Source organism: Eubalaena glacialis, chromosome 8 (genome assembly GCF_028564815.1).
Source record: "Eubalaena glacialis isolate mEubGla1 chromosome 8, mEubGla1.1.hap2.+ XY, whole genome shotgun sequence".
NCBI classification, from domain to species: Eukaryota; Metazoa; Chordata; class Mammalia; order Artiodactyla; family Balaenidae; genus Eubalaena; species Eubalaena glacialis.
In genome coordinates, this window is record NC_083723.1 from 6,938,936 (window position 1) to 6,957,701 (window position 18,766).

The 18,766-nt window shown below is 46.4% G+C and overlaps 1 protein-coding gene across 3 annotated transcripts in view; it reads left to right on the forward strand.

The window, feature by feature from the left end:
- EGFR (epidermal growth factor receptor) overlaps nt 1-18,766 on the forward strand; it is a 195,010-nt gene that overhangs the window by 75,786 nt on the left and 100,458 nt on the right. The window lies entirely within an intron of this gene.

Genomic DNA, 18,766 nt, shown 5'->3' on the forward strand with positions numbered 1-18,766 from the left:
CCTTGGCACAAAGGACCCCATGAAAGAACCTGAAATCCAATCTGTAAAACTGCAAAACAGATGCCAGCAATGTTCCTAGGACGTCTTCGTGAGTCAGAACACAGGTGCCTTCAAGAACATTTAACTTCTCGACCAGTGTGCCCTGAGTATGTGCGCTCTCCCTGGATGGAGCCCTGGCCACAGCTGTGGTGGTTCAGATTACAGGGGTAATTTTAGAGTAATTTAAAAGTCAACCGCCGGGCATCTGCACTTGCAAACTAAATGCCTGGCACATGACTTGGTTAAGGTCATTACAATACAAATTACAGGGGCGCACCTGGGCGACCTCCACAGTCATCCAGCTCCTGTGATTACCAGGGGCGGTCACCGTCCCTCTCAGCCCTGATGAAAGCCTCCATCATTCTGCCAATGGGGCGCAGCCCTGTTATCAGCCCCCTTTTTTTTTTTTTAATGCTGACACTGTTCTTTCTGGAATGAAAGGCCTCTGCCCACCTCACTCCCGTCCCTTTGAATGTGAAGACAGCAAGCTCCGGAGGTTTGCTGGCGTGCCCTTCCTGCACTCCACCATCCTTCCTCTTCCCTCCCTCCACCATTCTTATCTGTCTCCATTTGTTTGTTTGTTTGGCTGTATTTTAATTCCTTGATACAAAAACGCCTTCTCCTTGTAAAAAGTTCAGTGGTCGCAGAAAGTCAGAGAATAGAGGGCGTCTTGCTCTCCACCTCCCAGATCCCACTTCCACTGGCCAGAGTTTGGGAGGTGCCTTCCAGAGTTTGGGAGGTGCCTCCAGAGTTTGGGAGGTGCCTTTGGGAGGTGTTCTCTGTATTCTACACACAAACATATGCACAAATAAAAATACTTTAGGTTTGGTTTATAGTTTTATACAATGAGTTTATATGATGCAAATTGTTTTGCTTCTTGCTCTTTTTTTTTTTAAACTTCACTTTAACTGAGAGCTTTCCAAATTGCAATCTGTATGATCTGTGTAACTGTTCCTCGTCCTCAGGGTGGCCTGCCGCTGCTGGTGGGCATTTAGATTGCTTTGGGTTTGTTAGCCGGAACAGTTAGGGCTGTAGTGAACATGTTTACACAGTTTTTCTCTGCACACAGGAAGGGGTTTTCCAGAAGACAGCTAGAAGGGGAGGACCATTCAGTGGATTTTTCAATAAATTGTTTTAAAAATTTCCATTATACCCAGAAGTTGTAATACACATCCAGAGCCCCAAATCATCAAGATTATTTCACCATCTATCCTTTCATGTCTGAAAAATTTTAAAGCCAGCCACGTCACACCAAGAAATAATGTCATTTCACCACACCATCCTTCATTATGCATCCCTAAAACCGCGAATTTTATGTCATCCCGAGGAGAGTGGAACAGTTCAAGGAATGCTCAAGCTGTTGGTCAGAAGAGCCCGGACTGTGTTCTAAATGTGGCCCTGAGCAGTGGCCAGCGAAGTCCGTGGGTAGTGCTTGAACTGTATCAGAGCTTGCCTTAGACAAGGTCCCTCGGCCTTCTGCAGAGCTACACACAGGTGGCAAGACCCAGTCCTAACTTGGTGTGCACACCCATGACTGAAGTTTGGCAAAACAACACGTACAACACACACCCTTAATGACTAAGCTGCCTCTGTTCTCCCACTGTGCCCATGATTCCTGCTGTGCTGGGAACAGAATGGCCTGAAACACAGTATTGTGGGTGAAATATCGTAAACTGTCCCTTGCTTCACTTTGCATTTGGCCTGACAATTCCGGTAGATGCTGAGTTCTGCAGATTTATTTGAGGAGGCCAGGAAATGCCCTGGAGGCCGAGATTAGGTGCTCCCTGTCGTGGAGCAGTCACCTTAATTGCTGCAGCAAGGTCTGCATCAAGAGCATCAGCCCAACCTCACTGGAGCCCTGCGGTGCAGTGTGCCCCGCGGAGGCTCCAGTGTCCTTGCTACCCCATAGTCGGGGGCACTTGCAAATCCAGGCCAGCCCGAGAGCCCGGCACACTCACGTTTCACCTACCCCCGCGATCGCAGCACATAAATGATCCCGTTTTTCATCCCCGAGGACTGCTGTTTTTTCTATATTTATTACTGTATAATTGGTTCTGAAGAAAGTGTTCAGATTGTGTATCATGTGGAATACGTTTATGGAATCAAGTTTATATACCTTTTTCACCGGTTCACAAGAAGCTGTCCTAGCAAATGTCACCAGGCATAGTGACGAGCAGGTCATGTCATCCCTGTGCCAGGCTAATAACAGCTGCCTGCCCTGTCGTCAGCCACCGGGCAGGGCCAGCTGGTGGTGCATCTCCAGCAACTTGCAGATCATAAATGTGGTTTTGATGATGTTGCTAAAGATCTGTCAGTGTAGAGAGGGATCAGAGATTAGGAATTTGGAGGGCTTCTATTGCTAGCATTTCTACAAATGACCAGTTAGAGGACTGAGTCCAGCCTGCACACCTATGTGAAAACCTGTAATGGACAAAGTTCACTTAATTGGTTACTTTTTTTTTTTTTTTTTTTTTACTTATCTTTTTATTTTTGGCTGTGTTGGGCCTTCATTGCTGCACACGGGCTTTCTCTAGTTGCGGCGAGTTGCGGGATGGTGGCTTTTCTTGTTGCGGAGCACAGGCGCTAGGCTCATGGGCTTCAGTAGTTGTGGCGTGCAGGCTCAGTAGTTGTGGCTCACGGACTCTAGAACACAGGCTCAGTAGTTGTGGCTCGCGGGCTTAGTTGCTCTGTGGCATGTGGGATCTTCCCAGACCAGGGCTCGAACCCGTGTCCCCTGCATTGGCAGGCGGGTTTTTAACCACTGTGCCGCCAGGGAAGTCCCTTAATTGGTTACTTTTATGTGTCCCATCTTTCTAACTTGCCCAACATTTTCACATGTTTTAATTTTAGTCAAAAGAATCCAAACTAAAATGGGACTTTGAAAAATTATTTACCTTATGTGTGTCTTAATTTCCTCAACCGACATCTCGGAAAAAGAAGATGAGCTAGATGGTCCCAGGGGTCCCCTCCAGCGTGCGTGCCTGTCAACTCCTCACAATGGGCAAGCCTTCAGGGCACTTCTGTTGGTCGTGTCCTGTGAGAACAGATTTACCTTCTACCCTTTTAGTTCTACTTTCCGTGTTTGAAATTATAGAGGTCATGTGTCCAGGCTTTTTAAATGAAATCGCCTTTGTGTTGGTGGTTGTATTGGTCATTTTTTACTCCACTTAGTTTTGGAATCACTAGCTTGGCCAATTTATAACCAAAAACTGTAGTTTACAGTTAGTAATAAATCCCACAGATGACTGTAGTAGCCAAATCCATATTCTCTTTCCACGACTCATTTTCAGGTCTTAGTCCTAGTTAATGATAAACAGAAACAAGAGCATTTCTCACCCAGATTGTGCAGCACCTCTGCGCTACTCTTCCTCGTCCTTTCATGGTATTACACAATTTTCTCTTCTGGAAACAGTAATTTCTACTTATATGTGTGGACAATCAATAATGAAAAAATGATTTTTTTCAAGGAGGAAACTGTATTTATATCTACTCTAATTTTGATGGAAACTTCCTCTAGAGACTGGGGTTTTGTTTTTAAAGCTTTTTCTTTTAAACATAGGAGAGTTTTTGCATCTGTTATCCAAGGATTAACCTAAGTTTCTCTTAGGCGGTGTGGTTTAAGGCTCAACATTTGAGGCCAGTCCACTCCTGGCGGCGGTGTTGGTCTTCCCGGTCACGCTGTGACTGTTCCTGGTGGCCCAGGGAGTGGCCAAGGAAGCATGGGAGGTGCCGACGGACACGGAGCAGTTGTCTTCATAAAACGTCAGCTGTATCGCAGATGATGGCAGAACCAGGACAGGAAGTGCATCCACCAAGAACTTAACAGTACAGCCAGTGTGAGATGCGCATAACATATAAAAAATGAAACTATTGTACAGATGCAATGCATTGCATAGGCTTGTATGTTTTCCCCATTACAAAGGAAAGTTTGTCTTCAAGAGGGGCTGCTTGACAGGATGACATCTGGCGATAACATTTTTCATTTGGAAGTTAACCTTAGAAGCGAGTTTCCATTGACTGGTGAGGAGGAGAATGAATTGTCCTAACCCAGCATCCAGCACTGCATCCTCGGGAGAGAGAGCTCTTGGTCGGTCATGAGAGGCAGTTGCCTTGTGCCAGCACCAATTCTGGGAGGTTTGCCTAGGGCTCTTCCTGAGCATGGCAAAAGGGCCTCGTGGACGTGGCCCTCCTACTGTCCAGATGATCGTACAGGACAGGCTAGCCTGTCACATCAGGAGGTCCAGTCAGAGAGAGGTTTTCAAGCATCTAGTTTGGGGGCAGTCCATAGAGCAGTGCTTGGAGACTCCTTAAGTCGGTGACCAACATCTAGGTCATAGTTTTCTACTAAGAGTCCATAATGAAAATAGGAAGAGGAAGCTACTGCAGAGCATTCTAACAATTTTCTTTCTAACTTCATCTCTCACTAATGCTAGATACTCTAAGACTTGGCATCCATGCAGCTGTCTCAGATTGGGTTTGGAAGAGGGTAAAAGAAGGAACGCGTAGTGCTCTAGGTTGTTTCTGGCCATGATAATTGCTCAGCACTACATGTTCACGGGCGTTTATTTTGCAGGCTCTAGACAGGCCCTGCTCTTTAGCAGATATGTAGTTATCCTTGAAATATTAGTAAGGTCCCAGCAATTTAGCAAAGGCATTTTGGATCATTCAAAACCATGACTCATAGTAATACAAATTCATGACTCTGACTTCAGTTGAGCAAAAGACACAGAGTTCTGTGGGGACATCCAGACTTGGGAAGTTGCTCTGAAGGCTTTTAGGGACTTGGAGAGGGGGCTCTGGGCCTCCTCCTTCAATGGTTCTTTCACTCCCCTTTCCTCAAATTAAGGCTCAGTGTCCCAATAATTCTGAATTGTCCTTTATCCTTTTCCAGTTGAAATGCCTTGCAAATGTGTACCAAAAGATGGTCATTTCCCTGAGGATACTGCTTGATCCTCTTATTCTTTTGTAACTCCTGGTGCCCAGGCTTGTGGCACGGAGGGCATGGTCTCTCCAGCCCATCGCTGTGCCCTCGAGGGTGCATTCCCTTGGGAAATGCTGGGGGAAGGAATTCGTCACCTTGGAAACTTAGAGCCGCCTCCAGCTAAACAGGAAAGTCAGCGGTGAACACAGGATGATCCTGGGGCTACATCCACTCTTTATGTTGGTAAGGGATAGATTTCACAGGGAAAGGAGAAAATAGTATTTTAAAACTCAAGTTTGTATTTTTTTTGCTTATGATTCAGTAAAATCTATAGAGGAGCCTTAGAAGTCACCTTGTGGAATTGAATGTGTTGTTTTTCAGTTCCTGGTGGCACATACGGAGCCATCACCACTTTTGAGAAAACATCTTGTTTAGGCCTCACAGTGGCCCTTCTCACTCGCTCTGCCTTCTGTTCCTCTGCTTGAAATCACTGACGTTCCCCTGTGTCACCCACAGAGCAGATATCCTGGCAGGAAAGCCCTCACCAGCAGGTCTGCCCGGAGCTCCTACCACCCTTTCCTGGATGAAAAGTCAGGGTGCGGCAGGGAGCAGCCCCAGGGCCGGCGGGAGCAGGGAGCTGGGAGAGCCGGGTCTCCTAAAGAGATGGTGATACAGACACAGCGTGGGTTCCCGGGGGCGCAGCCAGGGGCCCGCTCCTGACTGTCTGTTCCTGCCTCTGCGCCCTTCGTGGTGCTCGGTGCCCGCCTGCACTGACCCCACCAGCCACGGGCACGCGCTGTCTCTGGTCTTGTCTGGTATCCACTTTTCCCTCCATCATGCAGAATTCAAAATGTCAGATCACTTCACCTCCCTAGACTCAATTTCCTGTGCCCTAGAGGAGGAGAAGGCCGGCGGCATCACTGCCTTGTCCTCTCCTGTCTCCCGGCTGTGCAGCAGCCACCTGGCGGTGACCACCCTGCTCAGCGCACTGGCCCGAGTGCAGGGCAGCTTCCCGATTTGTGCAGTGACCACAGGGTCCCACAGGCATGTGTGGGCACACACACACACACACACACACACACACACACACAGAGGTAAGGCTCCTAGTTAAGGAGGAGAAAGTGACACTCATTCTCTCCTTTTTATAGAGGGGGAGATGGAGACTCCGTTTGAGGTGACAAAGCACAGAAGTGAATCCCGGCCTCCACCTAAGCCTTTCTCCATGAAAGTTTCCCTCACTCACACTATACACATATTCAAATATTTTTTAATGTCTTTTTTTTTTTTAATTTATTTATTTATTTTTGGCTGTGTTGGGTCTTCGTTTCTGTGCGAGGGCTTTCTCTAGTTGCGGCGAGCAGGGGCCACTCTTCATCGCGGTGCGCGGGCCTCTCACTATCGCAGCCTCTCTTGTTGCGGAGCACAGGCTCCAGACGCGCAGGCTCAGTACTTGTGGCTCACGGGCCTAGTTGCTCCGCGGCATGTGGGATCTTCCCAGACCAGGGCTCGAACCCGTGTCCCCTGCATTGGCAGGCAGATTCTCAACCACTGCGCCACCAGGGAAGCCCTAATGTCTTTTTTTAAACTCTTAGTCCTGTATGGTCTGATAGCAAGAAATGATTATAAGTATGCAGCTTACCTCAAAGGGACTGAGGATAAATGTGATAAGAAACCCAGCAATGTTTGTGGGAAGAAAAAGTCAAAAGAACTATGACAAGAGCACCAAAGGCTAGATTGACAGCAGGGCATTGTGAGAACAAAATAATTACTTATTGCCTCTATCCTCATAATTAAAATACACATGCACACCCAGGCAACCTTGTTTAAATCCTGGGCCCATGTAACATCCGGTAGCCAGGAGTACACACATCGGCTACTTCAGTGGAGCCAAGTGGAAGGCGGTCCAGGGTCAGGCAGCTGTGCTCCTCCCCTCAACAGCCCTCAGCTCCGTGGTTCTCAACGCTGGCTGCTCACTGGAATCATCTGAAGAGCTTTCAGACACCCGTGCTGCCCCAGAATGATTGATTTGCAAATAATATTTTTTTAAAACCTTACCATGACTTACTGAATATCTGACCCAATGATTTGGTCAATAAGTTCTTTCCCTTTAATTTTCTTGTTTGTAAATGCAAACTTCCCACCGGTGTCTTCTAGGTTTGGCAACTTTGGGTTCTATTTCATAGCAGTGCTGGCTCTGTCGATCAGAATTCACCTATGACTCCTTTCTAGAAAATCCTGGGGGACGGAATTTGCCTCCTCAGCAAGTATTGAAGGGTGAATTTGTGCATCCGTAAGTTTCTTCTTATTGACTGCAGCTGTCTGATTCCTGTGCAGCAGTTCCGTTTCTGAACGGTTTACAGTAACGTTGGGTTAAGAAAACGTGTCAGCCCCCCCTGAGGTACCGTCAGTGATGGCTACTGAAGGACCCGTTCACTCGCTCATTTATTCAGCAGGTTTCTCTCAGGGGTCTGCCGAGCGTTTGCCGATGGTTGGGCGCTCAGGCACGAAGCAGGCACAGCCCGTTCGTCTCCCTGGTTGGTTGAGTTGCTCCGTGGATTGACTACACCTCTTGGTAATATGACCAGCCTTATTCTTCGCTCCCTTGCTTGTTGTCGACCTGAACCTTACCTTTGGGGCTCACTTTCTTCATACGTGACATTTAAATGCTAACAGATGCTGCTGGCGGGGGCCTTTACCTGCTCTGTACGCATCCCCTGGTCCATGCCCCCCAGCTGCCTGTCATCTCCCCCTCTCCTGCTCTGACTGCTAAAGCAGCCCCTCCCCAATCCATTTCCCTGTGTCTGTGCCACCCAGGCCCACATTAAATCTTGAACCTATTCACTGACCACTGCCTCTGGCTCTCCTCTGAAGGGCTCCCCAGTCGCTGCACCGTAACTCATATTTCGGGTACCGAGGTGCAAAGAGGGGTGCGTGGCATCTCAGAGCTCTCAGCTGCTCTCAGTGGGACAATCTTAGGTACCCACTTCCTCATCCTTGAAGTTTATCACTCAGTGCCCTTGAGGATGACATTCAGAACCCCAGAGATCTGCACCTCCAAATCACCTTTCCTACCTACTCCCATGGCATTGGAGCTGTTTCACCTCAGAAATCTTGAAGCCTAATATCAGAAACCGAAATTTAATGCTCGTTTTACAGTGCTTTGCTCTATCACGCTTCCGAGACACTGCATTTTTTTTTTTTTTTTTTTACAAATTTAAGGTTTGTGGCAACCCCACATCAAACAAGTCTTTCGGTGCCATTTTTCCAACAGCACTTGCTAACTCTGTGTCTCTCTGTCAGTTCTGGTAATTCTTGCAATATTTCAAACTTTTTCATTATTGTATTTGTTATGGTGATCTGTGATTAGTGATCTTTGATGCTATTATTGCAAAAAGATCTCAGGCTCAGATGATGGTTAGCATTTTTTAGCAATAAAGTATTTTTAAATTAAGGTATGTACATTGCTCTTTTATTTATTTATTTTTATTTATGGTTGTGTTGGGTCTTCGTTTCTGTGCGAGGGCTTTCTCTAGTTGCGGCAAGTGGGGGCCACTCTTCATCACGGTGCGCGGGCCTCTCACTATCGCAGCCTCTCTTGTTGAGGAGCACAGGCTCCAGACGCGCAGGCTCAGTAGTTGTGGCTCACGGGCCCAGTTGCTCCGCGGCATGTGGGATCTTCCCAGACCCGGGCTCGAACCCGTGTCCCCTGCATTGGCAGGCAGATTCTCAACCACTGCGCCACCAGGGAAGCCCCATTGCTCTTTTAGACATAATGTTGTTGAACACTTAAAAGATTATGGTATAGTGTAAACATAACCTTTATATGCACTGGGAAACCAGAAAAATCTGTGACTCGCTTTATTGCGATTTTCACTTTATTGCAGTGGTCTGGAACCAAACCCAAAATACCTCCAAGGTCTGCCTGTTCTCTGGTTTAAAAAAAAAAAAAGAGCAGCTAGGGTTGCACAAACACCTCATGCTATTTTATTTTTTCATAATGAAGCCTCATCTCCTCTTATAAGAATGTCGCCCCTCTTCTGTACGGGTTAAATTCTTGTGTTCCTTCCGGTCCCCAGTCTCTCGTCATCCTGTTTCCAGATGTTATAGGGCAACCTTCCTTTGCAGTTTTGGTGAAGACTAAAACCTGTATGCAGGTAAGTTACCATCACTGGTTTGGAAACAGGCCTGTCTGGAGCGCAGTTCCTCCCCGTGTTCTTGGGGCACTGCCTCTGTGTCTCTGATATACGTCCGTGGGCCGTGTTGAAAGTGCCCCGGCCTGCTAACTGCCGAGTGAAGAGACAGGTTTGGACGAGCTGACCAGACACGTCTGCTGTGCTGAGCTGCGCAAGCACCGTCACAATCATTGTCATTCCTCCTGCGGTTTGAAGCCCTGTTTCTTTTCTGCTAATTTAGAGAAAATTTCCTTTGCAAATCCCTGATAAAATGAAGACTTTAAACTTGTAGTTGATTTTCCAGTTATGTGGTTGTATTGACCAAAGTTCTTGGTAACAATTCAGAATCTTGTAAAATATACCCACGTGTACGGAGATCTGTTTTTGAGTTAACTCTGGGACGCCAGTGGACGAAAGCCTAAACCATGTCATGGGGGTATAAGCTGTCTTTGCCATTCATGCTCAGTTTTTCTGCTCATTTATAAAGAATTCTATCAAGCAATGGGAATTAGATGACAGAGATCACCTGTTATTTAAAAAAATTTCTATTTATGGATATTTTACTTGCAGGAACATGTGAAGCGTCATGATCTCAGGGACCAGGAAACCAAAATATTTTTCCCACTCGGACATAAATTGATTGATCAGGTGTTCCAGGCCCAGCTGCTCCTTATTCAGCTTTCCACTTTCACCTTTGTCGACTAGGAGTGTATAGGTTCCCTTGGAAAAAGAGACCTCTCCTTTCCCTCGCACTGGTGACAGAGTCTGTGCCGCGTCCTTGCCCGCCCGCTCTGGGGTGGCTGTGAATGGTGGCTGTGAATGGTGGCTGTGTCCTTGCTGGGGCCAGGCAAAGCACTGGGGTGGCAGTGTTTCTTGATGGCTCCCTTCCTGAAGTTACTGGAGGTTCTGCCTAGATTAGATGTTAATAAAGCTGCCCTGTGCCACGCTTGTGCAATGGAGCTAATGGAATGGAATGAATGTCATGTGAATTCATTACCCCAGCCCCTCACCAACCCTCCAGATGCATATTATCATCCTCCTTTGCCCGATAAAGAAAGGGAAGCAAGAGAGAGTGTGACTTTCCCAAGGCCGAGCCTGTGCTCTTTCTGGAGCTTGAATAACTGGTTCTAGAATGTTAGCATGCAAAGAAACTCCTGAGGACGTTTGTCAAAACGCAGACTTCTGTGTGCCGCCCAGATCTACAGAGCCAGAATCTCCCCAGGGGGCTTGAGCCACTTTCCTGGAATGCAGAACCGAAGCCTCCACCTTGCTCCTTTCCTGATGGCCTGAGGGCTCTCAGATCCACCGGGGAAGGAAGGCAGCACAGCCACTGTGAGAATGACCTCAGCTGACAAAGCTCCCTCTCACACCTCCCACCCAGTATTGTTTTAATAACACAACAAAACAGAATAAAACTGACCAGCCCAAATATCCATCAAAGAACAAATGGATAAGTAAATCACCTAGAGGGAATTTACTATAAAGCTGATGAAACTGAAGCTCCTTCCAAGGCCCTGGGTGGTCCTAGCAGTATGCTGGCAGGGTCTTAATGTTTTAGGAAATTTGCATAAGGAAAGCATCTTGTGATTTTTCATTCCAAGTATTCACTTGCACTTTGTACCTAATTTTATATGCATAAGTCTCAGGGCCCACAAACCCTGTGTCCACCTCTGGGGCCACCTGGGGGATACTGCCCAGCAGCAAACAGATTGCAGTAGATCACAGTGTGTCCGGTGAGCGATGGCCAAGATGGAGCCTGTACTTTGCCTACAGCATCCATAGGACAATCCCATTTGTGAAAAAAAAGGAAGTGATGTATTTGTGTGCACCTAAGCACCTCAGAAAAATTTTTTAGCCCTATACTCTTCTGTACTCTTGATCTTTCCCCAAACTTCAAAAATGGTATTGATTCTATTATTTCTCCTAAATAGAAAAGTATCAATTTTTATAGGAAGCTTGAAAATAATTTAAAATGTGATGAGAAAATATTCTCAAATCATGCCTCACCGTAATAACTACTGTAATGTATTTACAATTGACGTTTCTTCCAGGATAGACCCCAGAGCTGCCCTATGCCTTGATGGTGTAGTTGCTGAAACAAAGAATCCCCTTTACTTTAAAAAACGAGGGTGTAGATAGCCTTATTAGAAATGGAAAGCTTGTTGATTTTTGTTTTCCACACCTAAACAGCCTGTGTTTCTTTGAATAACCAATTTGTGACCTGGCTGGGACCAGGGGAGGGAGCGCTTCTGTTCACCTACTGCGAGCGCGGTGGCAGACCTGAAAACATGCATGGGCTCCAACAGTGGAGGACCCGTTACATATGTAACTTGACTCTATATGATGAAATACTCCTCTGCCAGTAAAAAGTATTTTGTAGATAAATATTTATTAAAATAAAATACTTGGCAGTCTATTAAATGAAAAAAGGCAAGTGAAAAATTATGTGTAGTAGAGTCCCATTTTTATAAATAAATTCCTTACCTACCCGCTAGGCATAGAAAGAATTCTGAAAATACAAATACTGTATGAAGATCATTGGTTTTGTCTTTTTTTCCTGTTTGCTTATCTATAAGCCAGTTATGCGTCAAAGAACATGTTCCTCCAACAATATAAAAATGAAATAATTGAATTATTTTAAACAAGGGCAGGCAAACCTGGCCCTCCAAGCTATCATCCTTCTGTGATTTGAAACTTCAGTTTTCTCACTTGATAAAAAGATTCAACAAGGTATTGAAATAATATGTGAATAAATAAACCATAAAAGGTGTGGAGGTGTTGTCTGTGAGCCGAATTATTAAGTGATTTGATCCCTCTGAAATCGCAGTCTTCTGATTGCCAGGCAACAGTGGCTGCCCCAGGAGCTGCCGTCTCCAGGGGGAGCGGGTGAGAGGGCCCGAGAAAGGCCCCCAAAGCACGCGGCCCTCCAGCCTCTTCTCAAGTGCCTGTCTTCTCCCCTTCTCACTCCTCTGTCCCGTGGCCTCAAAGAGGAAATGGAAATCATTCGAGAAATACCCCGGGGTTCTCTCCAACCGGGTCTGCTCACGTGCACACATGTGGCTTCCTCTGTATCCCTCTGTTGATTTATTCTCTGGAAGCCAGTGGCTCGCAATCCCACCCCCGGCACGCTGTGAAGATTGTGGTGAAACTTGCCCACATCTCATCAATTACACACACATTTCAGATGAGCTAACAGATGCCGGTTCTAGGGTAGGGCGGTCCCATTTGACTCTTTTTTGTTTGGGGCCGTGGGATGGGTGATATTTTTTTTTTAATGCTACATTCTTTTAAGCATTAAAGACTACCATTTGACTTTCAGAATTGGAAGTCAGTGTGATGGTACAAGCCTTCAGCGTGAGGGCAACGTTCCTTTCTGTGAAGAGATGAAATAATTGCTTGGAGTAGCTGAGCAGGACACTTGGTCCCAGAGGCACGGGAGGAATTCAGGCACGAGGTAGGAAAAGAGCACTTTGCACTTAGCAGCCTTGAGGGCTCTGATCAGCCACTGCAGGACCTGCTGCTGCTGCCAAAGCCACCTTCTGGAGGGGTGCCCCGCTGTCACCAGCTGTGGCTCTCCCCCGAGGGCATTCTCACCAGGCTGTGCCTGCACCAAGGCATGCCAGGGTGGGAGACGTCCTCTGCTGACAGCTCTGTGTGCCCCCTCCCAGGATCTGATTCATGAGAAAGCAGGGATTTCACAATTTCTCCCAGTGTCTTCTGCCAACTTCTGTGAACAGATGTGGAATTTAAAAAAAAATTAAACAAAGGATCTCCATTCTCAATAACTGGGATGTTTCTTTTATATGTGTAAAAGAAACATAAAATGTGTGTATATATATATATATATATATGTACATTTTTAAAATTTTATTTATTTTTGGCTGCACTGGGTCTTCGTTGCCACGCGGGCTTTCTCTAGTTGCGGCAAGCGGGGGCTGCTCCTCGTTGCGGTGTGAGGGCTTTTCATTGCGGTGGCTTCTCTTGTTGCAGAGCACGGGCTCTAGGTGCGCGGGCTTCAGTAGTTGCGACACGTGGGCTCAGTAGTTGTGGTGCCTGGGCTTAGTTGCTCTGCGGCACGTGGGATCTTCCCGGACCAGGGATTGAACCCGTGTCCCCTGCATTGGCAGGCGGGTTCTTAACCACTCTGCCACCAGGGAAGTCCCAACTGGGATGTTTCTGATAGAAGAAAATAGACTAATGATTTGTTTAAAATCTCAGAGATGGAACTGATGCATTAAATGCACCAGTGTTTACAGATACGGGCAGACCTTGTTTTATTGCAGTTTGCTTCATTGCACTTCAGAGATACTGCGTTTTTTACAAATTGAAGACTTGTGGCAACCCTGCACTGTAAGATGATGGGTAACATTTTTACCAATAAGTACTCTTTAATTAAGTACATTTTTAATGTACATTTAATGTACATTTTTTAGACATAATGCTATTGCACACCCACTAGACTACAGTGTAGTGTAAACATAACTTTTATGTGCACTGGGAAACCAAAAAACTTGTGTGACTGACTTTACTGCCATATTCGCTTTATTGCATGGTCTGGAACGGAACCTGCAGTATCTCCGGGGTCTGCCTGTGTTACAAGGTGGGCTGCTTATGATTTTAATCTTTTCTTTTAAAATTTTTCTGAGAGCCGCTGGGTCTAGGAGCTCTCCGTGCAAGCCAGGTTTGTCAAAAAGAAGTGGGCTTTCATTGTGGCCTCGGTGGCCAGCGTGCATGGCTAGCCAGCCTTGCAGCACCTCCAGCCCTTCCCCGGGGGACATGCTCCTTGAGCGGAGCCTTGAGCACCCTCCCGTGCTCCTCGAGAAAGGAAAGCACTAGAAGATCACAAGCCTTCACCAAGCTGCCGCGGGCCTGTTTGCTAAGGTTAACTACGTCAAGTGCTTTGAGAAGGCCCTGCTCCCTGCGCCGTGGGCTGCCCGTCGCGAAGGGCTCCAATCACAGCTGTGCCGTGCGCGCCCCATCCCCTCCGAGCCAGGATGTTCCATGTAAACAGTGGTGTTGATTCCATCTGGCCAGCTCCCCCGGGTTCGGTGGGCGGGCCCCCAAGAGAGCCGAGCCTACAGGACCTCCCCTCCCCCCAGCTGTCTGCTTTCTAAATTGTCTCAGAGCCACCACAGCTGTGCACCGCGGTGACCCTGCTCACAGCTGTGGTGCGCGAGGCCCAGGAGGGGGATCGCGGCTTCCGCCCTCTTAGAGCGCGGAGTCCTTGGGGTCCTGGACTTGCGGGACACGCGACAGGAAGCAGCAGCCTGAGTGGCTTGGGCCTCAGGTCCGGGAGGGCTGCCCGGGGCCTGAAGTCCGTGAACCCTGCCAAGGGCAGGGACCTCACCGCTACCCGAGACAATCTGTGTTCCACCTTTTTCAGCAGCTCTAATCATTTAAAAAAAAATTTTTGTCATTAGTACATTATCTGTGTCCCCGCCTCACCTTTCTTCTGGCCCTCCGACACCACGTGTGATGCCTTCTTTCTTCGTGCCAACCCCCCAGTTTAAAGACAGCTGAGCGTCTTCTTCCCGAGGCTGAGAAGCCCCCTCCCTGCAACCAGCTGATGGCTCCTGTCACACTTTGTCACTTGCCCAAGGGACCCCATGCTTCCCAAGCAGCCCCCCGACCACTCCTGCCCTCTCCCAGCTGCTGCTTGCTATCCTGGTATGTCGGGGTTTGGGAACCTAAATAAAGCACTTGTCATTTGCCCCTTTTAAAATGAATGCTGTTATCAACACTCCTTCATTCTAGCTTCTTGACCCCTGGGATCCGATCCTGCCACCCGGCACATACAGTTCTGAATCCCAGTGTTTCATAGTGATTTCTATGGCTTTATTTACTGGATCGTGGCACAGATGTTGACCAAGGCTGAGTTGTACGTGGTTAACTGCGCTACCCTCATCTGCTTAGAAATCAACACTCTGTCAACAGGCTCTGTTTACCCTATGGGAATCCATGAAATCCTATCAGCCACCACATCTTTGCTAATTAATATTATGGTTTAGTTAACTAGATGGCCTCATTGCAGTTCATAATTTTAATATGCCTTAAAATGTCTCTACATTCCTAACACTCTCTAATGCGTTCTTGTAAAGATACCCTTGCAAAATTAACTGGACATTCACGAACCTGTAGTGTCACATTAAGAGATGGAGTGAAAGCTGGCATATTTCACCTGAAGCTCAATCTAAGGAAGAAAGTTTGTATAGACAGAGCTGTGTAGGTAGCGCGCTTTGGGAAGAACAAGGTACCAGTGGATGGTGGTGTCTGAATCTGAGCAAGGAATATTTAGACATCAAGGAAGTTTAGACATCAGACTACGTTCTTCCAAACATAAGAATCTGTAGAATAATGTCCTGCAGGAAACCTATAAATATTCTGGAACCTGTCTCTTGATTGGGAGCTATTCATACAAGTTTTGTCATCTCTGGTTACAAGAATAAAGGATGCCGTATGGGAAGTTCACATCTTTCAATTCACGAAAATTAATTTTTCTTGAATGATATAGTTTCTAAAAATTTATTACTTGCATTGCATTGTTTTATTTTTATTTTTTCATGCCAGAGGGTAGAAGTGCCTGTGCTCATATTAAAAACAGCAGTGTTAATCTCTGCCTGAATCAAAACCCAATTTACAGGATCTGTAGTGCTTATGCCCACCCAGAAGCACCCATGGACGTGCTGAGGATAAAAGAACATCTGTAACTAATAGGAATAGGAAATGTGTATCAAATGCTTACTGTGTGATAGGCACTGGCATGTGAGCTTTAGGGTCTCATTAACAACCCTTTGTGGCAAAAAGCATTGTAAGCAATTCAGCAGGAGAAAACTGAGGCATAGAGAGTCTAGGTAAATATACCAAGGCCACGGAGGTGACAACCTGCCAAGTTGGACTGACGCCCACACACATGGGCTCCAGCTTTTCTGCATGGCTGCCGTGGATGAGTGACATCTGGGTAGATGGAGTTTTGAAGTCACGTAGGATGCTGAGACAGGCTGGGTTTAAATCCCACCCCAGCTGCCTACATGCTCTATGACCTTGGCAAGGTCATTTTCTTGAGTCTCGTTTTTCTCATCTATAAATTAAGAAAAACTAGGGCCAATTATGGAGGTAGTTATCTTAAGAATTCCAAGGATGTGCATGGTACTCGGTACCCAGTATATGCTACGTGATCCATGGTGGTTAGCATCACTTTGTATTCTCAGGGCAAAGATGCTGGGTGTGTTGAGTCGCAGCCAAGTTGGCCCGTCTGCCTTCTTCTCCCAGCTCCCGCCCCATGGTGAGGCAGGGCTCAGCCCAGCAACTCTGGGGAAGCGCTGACTCCTTCCATTCAAAACCCATGTTAGTGACCCTGTGGAGTTTGTTTTTTGAATTTTTGTTTTGTTTTGTTTTTATTTTTGTTTTTTTCTGTTGCTTTCCAGTGAAGTAGGAAGTGGGCAGCCTGGCAGGGAAAGTGATTTAGAATCAATTTATTGTTTATGCTTTGGCTTCATTTGATCTAAGACAGATCAGCTGCTCTCAGAAAGCTACTCAAATGGAAGAAAAGTGGGGGGGGGGGTGCAGGGAATTTGGGTTAGTAAACTTTTCCATGATAGAAATAGTATTAATGATTAATAACAACTTTTTTTTGGTTAATATGGTCAATTTATACTACAATGATGCCCCTTTAAAAATGAATTGTACAATGGATGTTTGCTCTTGATTTGAGGATTTGGAGTATAATCGGTATTTTAAATTATTGTTATGATCTTACAGTTGTTGCATCCTTCCCCTTATTGCTCAATTTTAGCTGTCTCCCCTGATGTCAAACACTTAGGCAGGAATAACACATTCGATTACAATGTGGCTCCATGTACTTCGGGGAACCAAGGAAAGGGTGTGCCTTCACTGCTTCAGGTACTAGAGGGGAAACTAGTTCACTTGCTGTTTTACTTTTTTTTTAATCTCATTCTAAGTGGTTTTGTCAGTCAGTTTCCTGTTGTTAGAAGAGAGGGATTTACTCTATAACTTATTTGTAAAACAGAGTGTTAGACATGCCTTCTATGATGAAAGAGAAATTGGGTCAGAGGGAGGGGGAAATGGGGAGATGTAGGTACAAACTTTCAGTCTTAAGAGGAATTTGTTCAGAGGATCTAACGTGCGGCTTGGTAACTGCAGTTAGTAACACGGTATCGTATACTTGAGATTTGCTGAGAGTAGATCTTAGGTGCTTTCATCACATAGACAAAAAAAGAGTTTAACTATGGGAGGTGATCTTGATCTTGGTAATCATTTCTCAATGCATATGTATATCAAGCATCACATCATACGCTTGAAATGTATGCAGTTAGATTTGCCAGTTATTCCTCAATAAAGTTGGCGGTGGGGGGGGTGGGGGAAGGGAGAATCTGGGTCTAGTAGTTTCAGTGCCTACATGTAGACATGAATTGTTTCTCTCCTTTTCACCATGAAAACAGCTCCTGCATAAGTGGTACATGTAGTGAATAAGGCACGGTCACAGCATGAGGGGCCCTCGGAGCCCTGGGCGCAGAGCTGGACCACCTGTACCTGTCTCTAAAGGGGCTGACAACATCCAGCTAAATCACAGAGCATAGGTTCACCCACATTAGAACGCAGAGCCCATGCATAGAAAAGGAATCCTGATTTTACTCTAAAGTTCATTTATATTTAAGGTTATTCCAAATGTATAAACTTTTTTTTTTAATAGTAATCTTTTACTTATTTATTTATTTATTTTTATATTTACTTTTGGCTGCGTTGGGTCTTCGTTTCTGTGCGAGGGCTTTCTCCAATTGCGGTGAGCGGGGGCCACTCTTCATCACGGTGCGCGGGCCTCTCACTGTCGCGGCCTCTCTTGTTGCGGAGCACAGGCTCCAGACGCGCAGGCTCAGTAGTTGTGGCTCACAGGCTTAGTTGCTCCGCGGCATGTGGGATCTTCCCAGACCAGGACTCGAACCCGTGTCCCCTGCATTAGCAGGCAGATTCTCAACCACTGTGCCACCAGGGAAGCCCCCAAATGTATAAACTTTTAATTTAGCTGTTTTGGTAGAAAGATCTATTTGATAGATAAGACAATTTAAAATAAATGTTCATTTGATGAGTGGGTTTTTAAGAACTAGTTACTTCTATTCTTTCCTCTGAAAGAAGTAGGATGGTGAGAATACGTAATAAAAGTTTTAAGCGTGAAATAAGAAGGCTGTCACATGAATTTCTTAGCTCTTTCCCGATAACAACAAAATTCAAGACTTCGTTAAAGGAGGTATTTGAGGTAGTACATAGAGGCTCCAGGAGATCCAGAGACCCAGGTCAGGGCCGAGCTGGACCACTTCAGTAGAAAGCCAGGGCCATGGCCATTCTGAAGAGTAGGTAGAAGCTTTGTGTCCAGATGCGGAGCCCAGAGACGCGGGTAACTCTGGTAGTACGTGGCTGGATAGTGAAGATAAACACGGATGCTTACTCATCCCCTCCCAGCACTGGTTGGGGGCTCACTGTTTGTTCACGCTCACTCTCAGTTCAGGGATGCGCTAGAGCACTTCTGGCCCTGAGTCAGGAGTCACCAGGAGTGTCGTCCTACCTAGATGTCCCGCCAGTGGGCCATGCCCATCATTTCCCTTCTTATTTGCAGCTGTAT